The sequence below is a fragment of the Dromiciops gliroides genome, chromosome 2, assembly GCF_019393635.1.
Source record: "Dromiciops gliroides isolate mDroGli1 chromosome 2, mDroGli1.pri, whole genome shotgun sequence".
Classification (NCBI taxonomy): Eukaryota; Metazoa; Chordata; class Mammalia; order Microbiotheria; family Microbiotheriidae; genus Dromiciops; species Dromiciops gliroides.
In genome coordinates this window covers 494,050,703-494,064,871 of record NC_057862.1, presented here as the reverse complement: position 1 = coordinate 494,064,871, position 14,169 = coordinate 494,050,703, and the positions used below count along the sequence as shown (strand labels likewise).

The 14,169-nt window shown below is 36.4% G+C and overlaps 1 pseudogene; it reads right to left on the bottom strand.

The window, feature by feature from the left end:
• Positions 1–10,011: 10,011 nt before the first annotated feature.
• LOC122739181 lies at positions 10,012–13,769 on the bottom strand (annotated as a pseudogene).
• Positions 13,770–14,169: the final 400 nt, after the last annotated feature.

The following is a 14,169-nucleotide window of genomic DNA, read 5'->3' as shown; positions in this document are numbered from 1 at the left end:
AAGATTTTCAAAGCCCTTGACATGTTATCTCATTTAATTCTTAAAATCACCAAGTGAAATGCTATTATTAATCCTCATTTTTTTTAAATGAGGAAGCTTTGTTTGAGAGAGATTAAGTAAGTTGCTCAGGGTCACATTGCTAATATTGGAGAGAAGATTGGAGTTCATTTATTTCCGACTCCATGTCCAACACCCTTTCCATTGTACCACCTTGCTATTATTGTTTATCTTCTTGAATAGAGGTTTTCAACATCTTTTGGACCATTTTTCCTGTTGGCTTCTGGTTCTTCTCACCACCATATTGTCTGCCTTTTCTGTCTATAATTACTATTGCAATGTCAATTGTTGTTTTCCCCTTTCATTGACTTTCTCATGCTTTGGGGTTCTTTTCAGTTAACATGCTACCAATGCAAACTTCTATCTAGACCAAGCCAGCATGCTAGTGTTACAGCCCATGCTCTAAAGGTCTCTTGATCATTATCTATGGTCTAACTTAGGCAAAAGAGTATGTATAAATTAATAGCATTGCAACATTTTGAAAGGGTCATTGGATTTGAAGCAATTGAACTTTGGTTTGTATCCTGCTTGGGGAAATCATGTATCCCCTGTAGCACACAATTTCCTCACCTGGAAGATGAAGTTATTGGACTAGCTGAGAGGCAATAGGTGGTACGATAGACAGAACACTTGCCTGGACTTAAGAAGATTGGAATTCAAATCTAGCCTCATAATTTCCAGGTGTATGACCCTGAGCAAGTTAATTAAGATCCATCTGTCTCAGTTTTCCCATTCACAAAATGAGGATAATAATGTTACAGATTTCCCAGGGTTGTTGTAAGGAAAAAATAAGATGTGTAAAGTGCCTTGCAAGCCATAAAGCACTATAATAAATTATAGTTATTATTAGTTTTTGCTGAGAGAAGCATGGGGACAGTATGTACATTATCTTGTTCCTATATGATTATAAAGTTGTCTGCTAGAATTTCACTTTTCAATTAAAAAAAATTCTATATAATTTGTAAACATCAATCATATGTATAAGGAATTATGGGTAACAATTCAATATGTAATAATGATCCATGTTAAAGACTTACATGGATTGATGCTGACTGAAATGAGCAGAACCAGGAGAACATTGTACGTAGTATCAAAAGCATTGTGTGATGATCAACTGTGATAGACTCAACTCTTCTTAGAAATACAGTGATCCACGATAATTCCAAAGGACTCATGATGTAAATGCTCTCCACTTCCATAAAAAAAAAGAACTGTGGAATCTGGATGTGAATTAAATTATACTGTTTCTACTTTTTGTTTTTCTTTTTTGAGGTTTTTCCCTTTTGTTCTGATTCTTCTTTCACAATATAACTAATGCAGAAATATGTTTAATGTGATTGTACATATTTAACCTATATCAGATTGCTTGCTATCTTAGGGAGGGGGGAGGGAAGGGAGGGAGGGAGAAAAATGGAACTAGAAATCTTATAAAAACAAATTTGAAAACTATTTCTGCATGTAACTGGAAAATAATAAAATACTTTTATTATTAAAAAAATAATGATATATGTTCAATACAGTTCTTTTGTTGATCTCTCAGAGGTATTTTGACTTCTGTTCAAAGCCCAGAGATTTGTTTAGTAGTTTATGAACCACAGTCAACTTCTGATATATACTCCTAGCTACCAGGTTATGTTCTGCTAGATATTTGGTAAACATGAAAATTTTACCTAATGCAGTGATGCATTACACAGTTTCTACTACATACTTGAATATTCTGCAATGAATATTTAAGGCCTTAAGGATATTATAAATATTATTTATTATCCTTAAGGATAATCCATCTGTAATTTCTAGTGCTAATGACCTGGTCCTCAATTTCCATCATAACCTCTCCATTTCTGTAAACAAATCTGCATGACTTAGTTATTTGTTCAATATGTCTGCATATTTATTGGTTGAATTAATGTGCATTCTACCCAGGAAGGGTCTTTTGATTTTGCTTTTGGACCATAGTTGTTTCCTGTGCTTCATCATACAATGGTATGTTTGTAAAGTCAACCTTTACTATTGCTTGTTGGACTGACAACTATTCATTCCAAAAATATTTCTTGGTTTTTAATATGTTTATTGTGTGCCCTGAAAACATCTATTAATCTGCCTCCTCTTTATGTTTTTGACAAAAAAATTATTATTCTTTCCATAACTGCTATAAGGTGATGGAAACCATGTCTCATGATCATTGTATGTGTATTTACTAGCACTGTATATGATTATATGTAATATCATTTATAAATTACATATAAATATAATTTATTAATTGAAATAAATTTATTAATTTACTCTGAATTATATATAATTATGTATATACATGACATTGTACACATATTGAGGCATTAATTCCTTTAAACATATTTTTCTCATTTCATCATTTCATGATGTCCATAAGACACTTATCATATGTAGTTATGATTTTCTCCTTCACAGCTTTGTCTTCCTTAGAGAAAACTAAGGTATTTATAAATATTACTCTTAGTACTGGCACAATTTAGCCTCTGGATTCAAATTCAAACCTTCCATTCCCTATTTTTCCTTCATTTACATTAAAAATTTTATACTTAGTGAGTCTAAACAACATTTTGATATCATTGGAGAAGCATTGCCTAAGATTGATAAGCTATTTGCTGTATTTTTTTCCAGTGGAGCTATATTCCTTTATGTCATTGTGTACCCCAAGTAATTAAGCAGATGTTTCTGTATGACTGCCTTTTTTACTTGGGCATCCTCATTCCTAATATTTAAAAGAGTTAATAATGGTTTTATGGCTAGACAAAGCTATAGCAAGATTGAACCATTTTTCTGAAAGGTGCCACATTTTAGATCAAGTTTTCTTGGAATTCATATATTGATGTTATGTTTTAAATAGAAGAGTTTCCCATGTTTACATCAAATACTCAAACATTCTCACTTTAATTGTATCACTTTTTCATATTTGCAATACATGAATAAGCCATGATAATATGAATGAAGGAAGGCCTTTGTGATAATCAATAAAGAATAAATGTCATGACATACATTTGAGTCCTTTGAAGCTTTTGCATTGAATGTCTGATGAAATAAAAGGTTATTCCACATTTCACTGCATTTGATACATTGAATGTTGTTTGGGATCTGGGGACCTAGTTACCCACATTTAGAGGAACCTTGAACAGGACCCAACTGTAAGCAATATTTTGTTGTTTTCCTGTAGTAACTATTGGTGGGAACAAGAAGCCATGAAGAGAAAACTCTCTTTGGGGCTCAGACCCCAGGATTAGAGCTAGTCCATGTGAGCCTAGAGATTTGGGATTCTTTTTCCCCCTTTAATTATAACCCTTTTGAATAATAATATAAATACCATGGAAAGATACAGTTTTTTAAAAATTTAATCTCTGAGATGAACTTTTGGTGTGAGAATTTATTCTACCATTACAAGTATCAATTTATCTATGATTAAATGAGAAATTCTAGGGAGTTATGTGAGGTATCTTGAAGCTAAGTGATTACCCCAAACCATAAAATATCAGGGATGGAATTTGAATCAAGGTCTTCCTGACTCCAGTTTCTTCACTTTCTAATACACTGTACCATAATGCCCATTTTCCTAGAATCCTTGTGGAATTATATGGTAAAAATTTTTTTCCAGAAAATAAAGCAAAAAATTTAGGTCCCAAAACATTTTTTTTTAGTTTATGATTTTGAATTAGGATGAAAGTCACTCACAGATTCATTCTCCTGCTCTCTTAAACAGAGAAATGTGGTATAATGAAAAGATGAGTACATTGGTAATTAGACTTGTATTTAAATCCAAGATCTGCTATTTACTTTGTTGGTCTTGGAAAAATCATATCTATTTGTCCTCAGTTTCCTTGATTGTAATGTGGAGGTCAAGACCATGATGCTTAACTTCCATTTTAACTCTAAAAACAGCAGTATTATAAAAACTATTATTATATTCCCTGTTTTAACTCTTACCTGATTCTTTACATATAACATTTCTTCATAGCCTTATGTTTTAAGTAATTCAAATATTTGTTTTCTCTCTTTACCAGTAAGGAAATTGAAACTGAGAAATAAGGTGATATGACCAATAACCAAGAAACAGATGAAAAAGCCAAGAGTGATATCATGTTTTCTCATTGTAGGTCCAGTATTATTTTCATTTTTCCCCCTTTAAACCAAACTGCATCAATGCTGAACATAGGCTAATGCTTCTCATGAAAACTCACAGTCATCATGTTAGATGCTACCTTTGGTGACTATTGTGTAACAAGAAATCTTCAATGTTTTCTGGAAGGTCAGAATTACAGAAGGCAAGTAGAGTGTTACATTATGATATTCTTAGGTTCAATTATAATAGCTCCCATGATCCAGGGCCTGGAAATAAAACAGAAACAACAAATTTGGGAGGGAGATTGGGTAGGGCCCTTCCACTGGAGGAAGCTGCCACATGCACAAATGCCCCATTGTCAAGGAGTCTAAAATCCCAAACTGTCTCATTAGTAAGGAATGTCTGTCCTTGCCAAGCCCCAAACATAACAGTGGTCGAAACAGTCACCCTGAGAAGAAAAGATCCCTGCAGGAGAAAGGATATGGAACAGGTGCGTGGAGTGAACTTTTATCTTGGCACCCCAAGCTGGGGAAAACTTCCTTGGTTTCGGGGCTGGCAAGAGGCAAAGTTTCCCACGATTGGCCTGAACTTTGACTCCAGACTTACATAAGACATGGAGGCTTGTCTAGCTTTGGCATTTGGTTTGGCAAAAGTTTTTTTTTTTTTTCGTCCTTGCACCAATCCTTCCCCCTCACCTTTGTTTTAGTTTCTGTCACCTAAGAAATCTGTCCCTTTCTCTTTTCGTGTCATTTTGTTTTAAGTTCATATTGGCTTATGCAAGGACCTTAAAGACCATCTGTGGAAGCTGTTGCTCCAAACCCTGAAACCAGCCAAAAGCTACAATCATATACTGTCCAGTTAGTGTCTCCTCATATAAAGGAGAATAATGAAAGATCTGTGTAAGTCAGATTGAGGAGGAAGGGAAATTCAAACAATTCCAAATAAGTCCCAGCAGTCAGATGGGGGCAGCAGGCTTGAGTCAGCTAAATGATGGCCACTGATAGATACATTGAGTGCCAAATCATAGAATTGTAGACTCACAGACTTCTGCAACAAAAAGGAATGTACATATCACCATGTACTACCAAATCATTGAAATCACTGGTCCAAGTCCAAACAGCTAAAAAGCAAGGGAGCTGAGATGTGCCCAGGTCTTCTGAGTCCAAGTCTAGTACTCTTTCTAATACAATGTGCTGCTTATAATTGTTCCACTCTTCACTTTTCCAGAAAGTCATTTCTGTTAATCTTGAAATTTGTGGAATGTTTCCTCTGAAAAAGGTACAGTGACAAATTTAGATCTGTAAATATCTCTGAGTTTATCCTTTATGCCTGGGATTCATTTTTAAAAATCTCTTCCTATTGAAATATCACACTGCTACAGTACTTCTACAGGCTCTCATCACTTCCCACTGGGACTATTGCATTAGCATCCTAATAAGTCTTCCTTCTTTTCTTCTTTCTTCCTTCCAATCTGACACTGATACTACTATCAGAAAATTTCTTTGTTCATATACCTGCTCCAAAATCTAGAGTGGTTTTCCATTTGCTGACCAAGTTTAAATCATTTGTTGTTAGACTATGGTCCACAATGTAATGTCCCTATTGAAATAGCATTCTAATTGGTTTCCTTTTCTCTCTCCTAACTCTTACTTATCTTCAACTTAGATGCCAGGGTATTTTTTTAAGTGCAAGCCTGACCATGTCAAACACTCCAGTCCCAACCCTTGTCCCATCAGTAAACTCCCATGGGGCAGCCAGGTGGCTCAGTGGATAGAGTATTGGCTGTGGAGTCAGGAGGTCCTGAGTTCAAATCCAGCCTTAGACACTTGTCACCAGCTGTGTGACCCTGGGCAAGTCACTTAATCCTGATTGCCTTACCAAAGAAAAAAAAAGCAAAATCATATGTGTCTTATCAACCAGTAAACTCCCAGGGTTCACTATTAGTGCCAGGACCAAATCTAAAATAGTCTTCCTTTTGGAATGTAAAGTCCTTCACAACTTGGCCCCTTTATACTGGTCTTTTCACACTTTATTTCCCTCCAAACTTTTTTACAATGCAGCTACAATATACACAATACAAGTACAGATCTACTTGCTCTTTCTCACACATGACACTCAATATCCCATCTCCATGGATTTGCATTAACTGCCCCCCCATGACTGGAATTCACTTTCTCCCCACTACTCTTTGCTAACTTCTTTGACATCCTTCAAAACCCCCCTTTTGTAGGAAATTTGTTTTCCCTCTTTTAGTTCCCTAACTTTTTGGTTTTTTGCAAGGCAATGAGGGTTCAGTGACTTGCCCAGTCACACAGCTAGTAAGTGTCAGCTGTCTGAGGCTGGATTTGAACTCAGGTCCTCCTGAATCCAGCACCTATGCTTTATCCATTGTGCCACCTAGCTGTCCCCAATTTCCCACCTTTCTTAATCCCTTCCTTCTTCCATTCATATTTGTATTGTTACCTATACCTTTGTACAGAGTTATTCAAATGTTGAGTCCTCCACTAGAATGTTTGCTCCTTGACAGAAGAGACTGTTTTGTCTTTCTTGGAATCACCACTGCTTAGCAAAGTCCCCAGCATGGTGCTTAATAAATACATGTTGGCCCAATGACTTTTCTGGCATTGAATTCCTCATTCACAGGATTGTAGACTTAAATTTCAAGAAGTCCTTAGAAAACATAGAATCCATCCCCCTCATTTTATGGATGAGAAAAATGAGGCACAAAGCAGTTAAATGTCTCCTCTAGGATCTCATGGCTAGTAAGAGTTTGAGGCAGGTTTTGAACCCAGGTCTTCATGATTCCAGTTCCAGCACTCTATTAAATGAGTCTCCTAGATGCTTACATTGTAGCTGAGCTAGATGACTTTCTGTGCCCCGCCCCCAACAGTGTTTTCTTTGCTACATCTTCCTTAACAATCTATAAAGATTAACTTCCTACCTGTTCAATTATAATAATTTCCATTATAAACTTCACCTAACATTTCTTTTTGCTCTTCTAAAATGTACTTACCATCCAGTATTATGTGCTTTGAACATTTGTTTCAAAGCCTTGTCCTTCAATCTATGCTCTATGAAGCCAGAGAAGTTTTGGCTAAACCTTGTATTTCTCCAAGCACCTATCAGTACTTTTGTAGATATATGCAATTTATAAATGTTTAATTTTTACAGGTTAACTGGACAACATCCTTTTGTGACTATATAGAGACAGGGAGAGAGGGTAGGAAATAGACAGAGACAGAGAGAGATGACTGAAGACTGAGAAAAACAAGGAAATAAGATGGAGATGGGTTTTGAAGTATGGGAATTATATAAGAAATAGGAGTATAAAGGGCAGCCTTTGCCAGAAAACAAATCAAGTAAAGAACAAGGGATGATGCTACTTTTAGAGTCAACAAAATCCCAAAGTTAGAAGACACCTTAGAAGTCATTTATTCTTATCCATCAAACATAAGTGCACTCTCCAACGTATCCAGCAAGCCTTCATTCAACTTTTGTTTGACAATATCTAATGAATGGAAACCCATTTATATATCATAGCATGCCTGAAAGGCCTAAGAGAACTGTTTGAATATTAGATAAGAATAGCTAAATATACTGCTGGTAGGGGACAATGAATTTTCTTGGTTACCACCCCAAATTCTGTTTTCCACATACTATATCCTGTGACATTTGAGTTGTCTCAAAGTCTGTAGCAGCTGATACTAGTGGTTCTGATAGAGCAATAAAAGAGCTGATTCATGATAAGAATTATGATGAAAATTATAACTCCATGTTGTACTCCCCAAGAAGAAGCAAGTTTTCACAGTAATGCAAAAGGCACATACCTCGGGCCAACCTGGTTCAGTCTGGTGATGTAGAATAACTGAAATGTGGAATTACCTGTCTCAAAGCAACCTGAGAACATAGAATATTGAGCTTTAATAAAAAGAAGCTCAACTAGTTCAGTGATTCTTAACCTGGGATCCAAAGAGATTTGTGGATAGAATTAAGGTGCTATATTAACTGAAATGGGGAAATACACACACACACACACATATATACATACATATATATATATATATATGTGTGTGTATATATATATATCTGTATGTATATATATATATATTTGTTTTAACCATCTTTTCATTCAATTATAAATTTTAAGAAAATTATAAAAAGGATCCCATCAGCTTCATCAGACTAACAAAGGGGTCCTTACACACACACACACACACACACACACAAACACACACACACACACACACACATTAAAAACTTCTGAGCTAAAGAAAGGTTTAGGGGGCAGCTAGGTGGTGCAGCACATAAAGCAACGAATCTGGATTCAGAAAGACCTGAGTTCAAATCCGGCCTAAGGCACTTGACACTTACTAGCTTTGTGACCCTGGGCAAGTCACTGAACCCTCATTGCCCCACAATTTTTTTTAATAAAAAATGATTTAAAATGATTACATCATGCTCAGTCAGTAACTGCCTATTATATATAACATGTATGTATGTATCTATGTGTATATATACAGAGAGAGAGACAGAGACAGAGAGAGAGAGACAGAGAGAGAGAGTAGATGCTCAAGGAAATTTCTTTAAATCCATTTTCTCATCTCTAAAATGGACATAATGATGATACTTTACAGTATGGATATAAACTTCAATGTGATCTGTGATTCCTCACTCCATCACCCCACATCCAATCAATTGTCAAATTCTATAATTTATTGCATCATTTCTCATATACCTCCCCTTCTTTTCACCCATACAGTCAACATTCTAATTCAGACCTTCATCATACCTCCTATTGCTTAGGTAGTTCTTGCCTTCTAATTGATATCCCTTTTGGGGCAGCTAGATGGCGAAGTGGATAAAGCACTGGCCCTGGATTCAGGAGTACCTGAGTTCAAATCTGGCCTCAGACACTTAACATTTACTAGCTGTGTGACCCTGGGCAAGTCACTTAACCCCAATTGCCTCACCAAAAAAAAGAAAAAATTAATTGATATCCCTTCTTCAACATTCTTCCCACTACAACTGATCCTCAATTCATCTGTCACTGTAATTTTCCCTTGACATATGTATTGTACTTCTAAGTATATTGACAGTATGTAAGCTTTCTATTAAATTTTTATACAACTTTCATTTTTACTGTGTTTATCTTTTTATCATGCTAAAGAATATAATTTTCTACATTCTCCCTCTTCACAGATTCTCTAATTTCTTTGCTTAGCAAATTATTTTTAGTATAGTATAGTTTTTCATTTGTTTTTATTTTATTTTTGTGGGTTTAAAAAATTCTATTTGTTTCCTTGACCTCATGTATTGCTTTGAAATTTTGAGGTTTTGCTTTTTCTTCTGTATTTTTTTGTGGGATTAAATACTTTATTTGTAATTATGGACATAGTCACACAACATGTGGTCCAAAGGTGCTACCAGTTCAGATATAGCCAGAGTATAGCCTCTCCTTAAGCCCCTCATTAAATAGAGTACAAAGGTTTCTGAGAGTGAACTAGCCTATAGCTTTAATGTAGAAGCAAAAGCAATAATGCTGCTTAGGTTGTCAAATCCCCCAAAGGGGAAAGGGATAGAAGGGAGGGTGATGCTGTAAATCTTGGAGGATAAAAGACAGGTGGTCCTTGCACCAGGTGAGAAGAGGGATATTGGAAATTAAGGGATTAGTCTCAGGTTCTACTGTTCTCAATTATTTTCCTGTCCCCCTAGAAATTAAGAGGGACTAGTATAAAACTACCAGTAACTTTTCTTATGGTGTGGGGTGGGGAATGAGGATGAATTGATTGAAGGAAGGCTTGATCTTAAAGTAGGTAGTTCTATGATTTGGACTGTATCCTGGTTTCATGAAAATGAGTTCACCTTTAAGTCTGGGCCTGGATAATGTGGCTATAATGACACAGTATATACCCATTCAGAGGAAAACACTATTCTCATCAGCCTCAATGGCCAATGGCTTTCCACCATCCTCACTCACACTTGTAACATTTCATTTGGAAGTTTTTCTCAAGGGCTACCACCTGAACAGTCTCATCTTGCCTAGGTTCAGCATGCTGAGTTCAGCACAGAGTAAGATAGGGCATAATGTCAATGAAAGTCAGGGACACAGTGGGACTGTTGGCTTGGTTTATGATGGAGGTTCCCTCCAGGGGGCAGTCATAGAACACACAAAAGAAACATTGGGGATGGAAGGCCCAGACTGTGGCTGTCAGCATCCACTCAGTCATAGGGTCTTCCACACATGCTAAATTTCTTCAGGTAGTTCTCATAGCACTTCACAGCAAGGTGCTTCTTCAAGGCTGTGTAACTGTTGTCCCTGCAGCTGCTACTCACCCTGACAGCATGTGAAACATGTGACAGGGAATGGACATCCAAGTACTTAGATTGCATTTTGAGAATGTACCAGGGATTGGTGGCACCAACTACACCTCTTATTGGTAGGAAACTTATTATTGACTGACTGCTTCCTGCCCCTTGTTAGCAGCTGTGTCAACTCTTCCAGCTCTTTGACATCCCAAAAAATTAGAGGTCCTGGTCTTGGGATGATATTTCTGGTCCAGAGCAGGAGGGAACATTTGACATTCCTTCTCCTTAACATAAGACTTGTCTTGCTGCTGAGCACAGGTGAAGCTAGGAGCCTATTGAAAGGATCCTGTACCAGTTCTGGGATGAAGGATCCCCACTGCCTTATGATGGAGGGAAAACCAAGTGCCAGAGGATTAAACTTGGGGGTTAAAATGAATTGGGAGGGGGTCAGGTTCAAATGTGGGTGGAGGGGTAGAGGTTAGGATTGAGGTTGAGTTTGGTTCTGATGGTTAAGCTATAGATGGAGCTTCATCAAGGGCTAAAGGCAGAGCTAGAACTGGGGATCTAAAGGCTGTGTGATCCAAGTTTCAGCCACAGATATAAAGTGGGACTTAGGAAAACTAGTAGAATGCAACCAAGGAGGAAGAGGTGCTATGCTCAAAGCTACAGGTAGGACAATTGGTTTGGGTGGGAATTAATGGACAGCTGGGAGATGCTTAGATCCAGATGAAACCTTGGGCTTTAAGGAACCATTCTGAGTTATGCCATCCAACAGGAAGGATGGAGAATCCATCTCCAGGTTAATGCTGCTCTCCTTCCTTCTAAACTGATGTATTGGTGCTGGATGTTGAATTTCCATTTCTTCCAGAGGAGTTAAAGGGAAGAGAATATCTATTCTGGAGCAGGGGGAAATGTTCCTCAAGTGGGTGAGTAGGTGATAGGAAGACCGCTCCCAGGAAGCATCTCCATCATCCTAAGCTAGTAACAGAAGTGGTGGCAGGGAAAAATATTCCAGGGGTATGGGAAGAATGTAACCAACCTTGACCATTTGAACCTTCTAGTCTCCAGGTCCTGAAGAGGTCTCTGCAGCCCCTTCCCAGAAAGAATTTATTTTGGGGCCACAACTGGGGCAAATTTCCTCTGCAGGGCATGTAAAATGGGATCTCTGACAGAGATAGGGATCATGAGTGAGGGGTGGAGTTTTGAGGGCCACCATTTGGAGGTGAGGCCAGAGCTTTGCCTATCTACTTGACTAGTCTAAATGAATAGTCATCAACATCATGTCAAGTCCAACTGTGTTTGGCTTTTACATTCAATTATGGATTGAGAGTGTGAAGAATATTAAAAGTATACAGTATTAAGAATAGTTGTAGCATGTACAATAGCCACACCCCAGTAAAACAATATTGACAAGTGGGCTAAACCAGTCTATGGGTAACTGACTGGCCTCAAACCCAACAGTAAGTTAGGGGATGTCCACACTAAACATGTGAAGACTTCCTCAGTACAATGGATGAATAAGAACAATTTGTTCCAACAGCCATAAAGGCAGCTCAGGTAGGTTTGGTGAGTGCTTAGAAGCTACTCAGGCATTGAAGAGACTAAGGTCACCCACTCTATTCTTAGCCCTCACCAGTAATTTTGACTTTTTTCTTGACACTGGACTTCTATGACTCTGGAAGACAGAGTAGGGCTGACAACTTAGCACAACTTTGCTTCAGTTAAATCCAATTTACAGGGCAGCTAGGTGGTACAGTGGATAAAGCAACAGCCTTGGATTCAGGAGGACCTGAGTTCAAATCTGGCCTCAGACACTTGACACTTACTAGATGTGTGACCCTGGGCAAGTCACTTAACCCTCATTGCCCCACCAAAAAATAAATAAATATTTTTTAGAAAACTAAATAAATAAATCCAATTTACATACAAGTCAAGATGTCATTCATTAGTTCTTTTTGAAAATGAAGGATGAACAACAAACAACAAGAATATTAAAAAAAGAAAACTTCTCATTTTCAAAAAGAACTAATGACACCATAATGGATTCTGCATAATTTGTTGTGGTTATTGTTGTTGCTTTTAATTGAACAAATTGTTTGTAAATTAATCTATTATATACTCTAGATAATTTTTGATTTAACAAATGAATGTCTGTGCAAAGTTGCCCAATCATTTTCTCAAGCTTCTTCAGGCATGGTGGTATTATCCTTAAGTTTACTATACCTAGATAGTACCACCTTTCTTTGTGTGATCTTTACTATGGTAACAGCTGCAGAATAGACTTTTTACGCATGAGTAGTAAAATGTTTTTCTAATTTCTGTCAAGTATTGTGGGAGAATGTGTTCATACATGATGGTTTTAGCAGATAACAGCTTTTTTTGGAATGCACTATTTTGGAATAGTGGGTATGGGTTGAATTCATGTCATTAAAATTTTAAATAAGTATGTCAATCTTCTTTTAAAATTTATTTTCCTCCTCTTCTCTTGTTTCTCTAGACTCTTTCTCTTGTTAATTTCATCAACTCCCTTAGGTTAATCCATCATTTCTATGAAGATAATTTCCTTATTCATACATTCAGTCCCAGTATCTAACCTGATCTTTAATCCCAGATAATCAATTGCCTATTGGGCAATTCAAACTGGATTTCTTGGAGATCTCTTAACTTCAACATGTGTAAAATTGAACTCATTATCTTACCTCCTAAAAAAAATCCCTTCTTCAACACTTTCTTAATTCTGTCATAGAAAGCACTATTCTAGTAGCTCAGGTCTGAACTATTTGCATGATTCTATAATTTTATTTTGTCATCTACCACACATATAAAATCAGTTGAAAAATCTTTCCATTTATGCATCCATAAGATATTTCTCTTATGTCCTGTTTTCTCCACCCATACAGCAACTTAGTTCAGGTTGTCCTCATATTTAACCTATATCACCGCAAAAGCCTTTAGGCTCCCTGCCTCAAACTTCTCACAACTCCAGTTTATCCCATACAATACTGCCAAAGTAGTTTTCCATAAGTCCATATTTAGCAATATAATTCCCCTATTCAACCAACTCCAGTGTCTTCCTATTGTTTTGAATATAAATCAGAAACTATTTACTTTTATATATGTATATGTGTACATACACACACATATATAATATATATATATACATATACTTTTTAGCTTTATATATTTTAGCTTTTAATACCTTATAAAAACTCAAATAACCTATCTTCCTAGACTCACTTCCTTTAATATTAATTCTCCTTCCACACTCTGATATTAAGTCGAACTCATCTTCTTTTGATTCTTTATAACATACCATCTTTTGTTTCCATGCCTTTGCACAGTCCATCTGATATGCCTAGAAGGGACTTTTCTTTATCTGTGTCTTGAAAGAGTCCCTCTCCTCCCTCAAGACAAAGTTCAATTTTAATTAGTACAATCATTTAGTAAAGCAATTTTGAATTCTGAAACTGTAATTAAACTGTCCAAACCCTTTGAATCATAGAATACTTACTGGATTTATACCTGGAAGAAGTCATCAATAAGAAGAATACACTAAAATATTTATAGCAATAGTTTATTATGATAGCAAAGAAATGGAAATGAAGTACATTTATATCAATTGGACAATGGCTAAACAAATCGTGGAACATTACTATAATGGAATATATATGTGTGTGTGTATGTATATATACATATATATATATATACATATATAT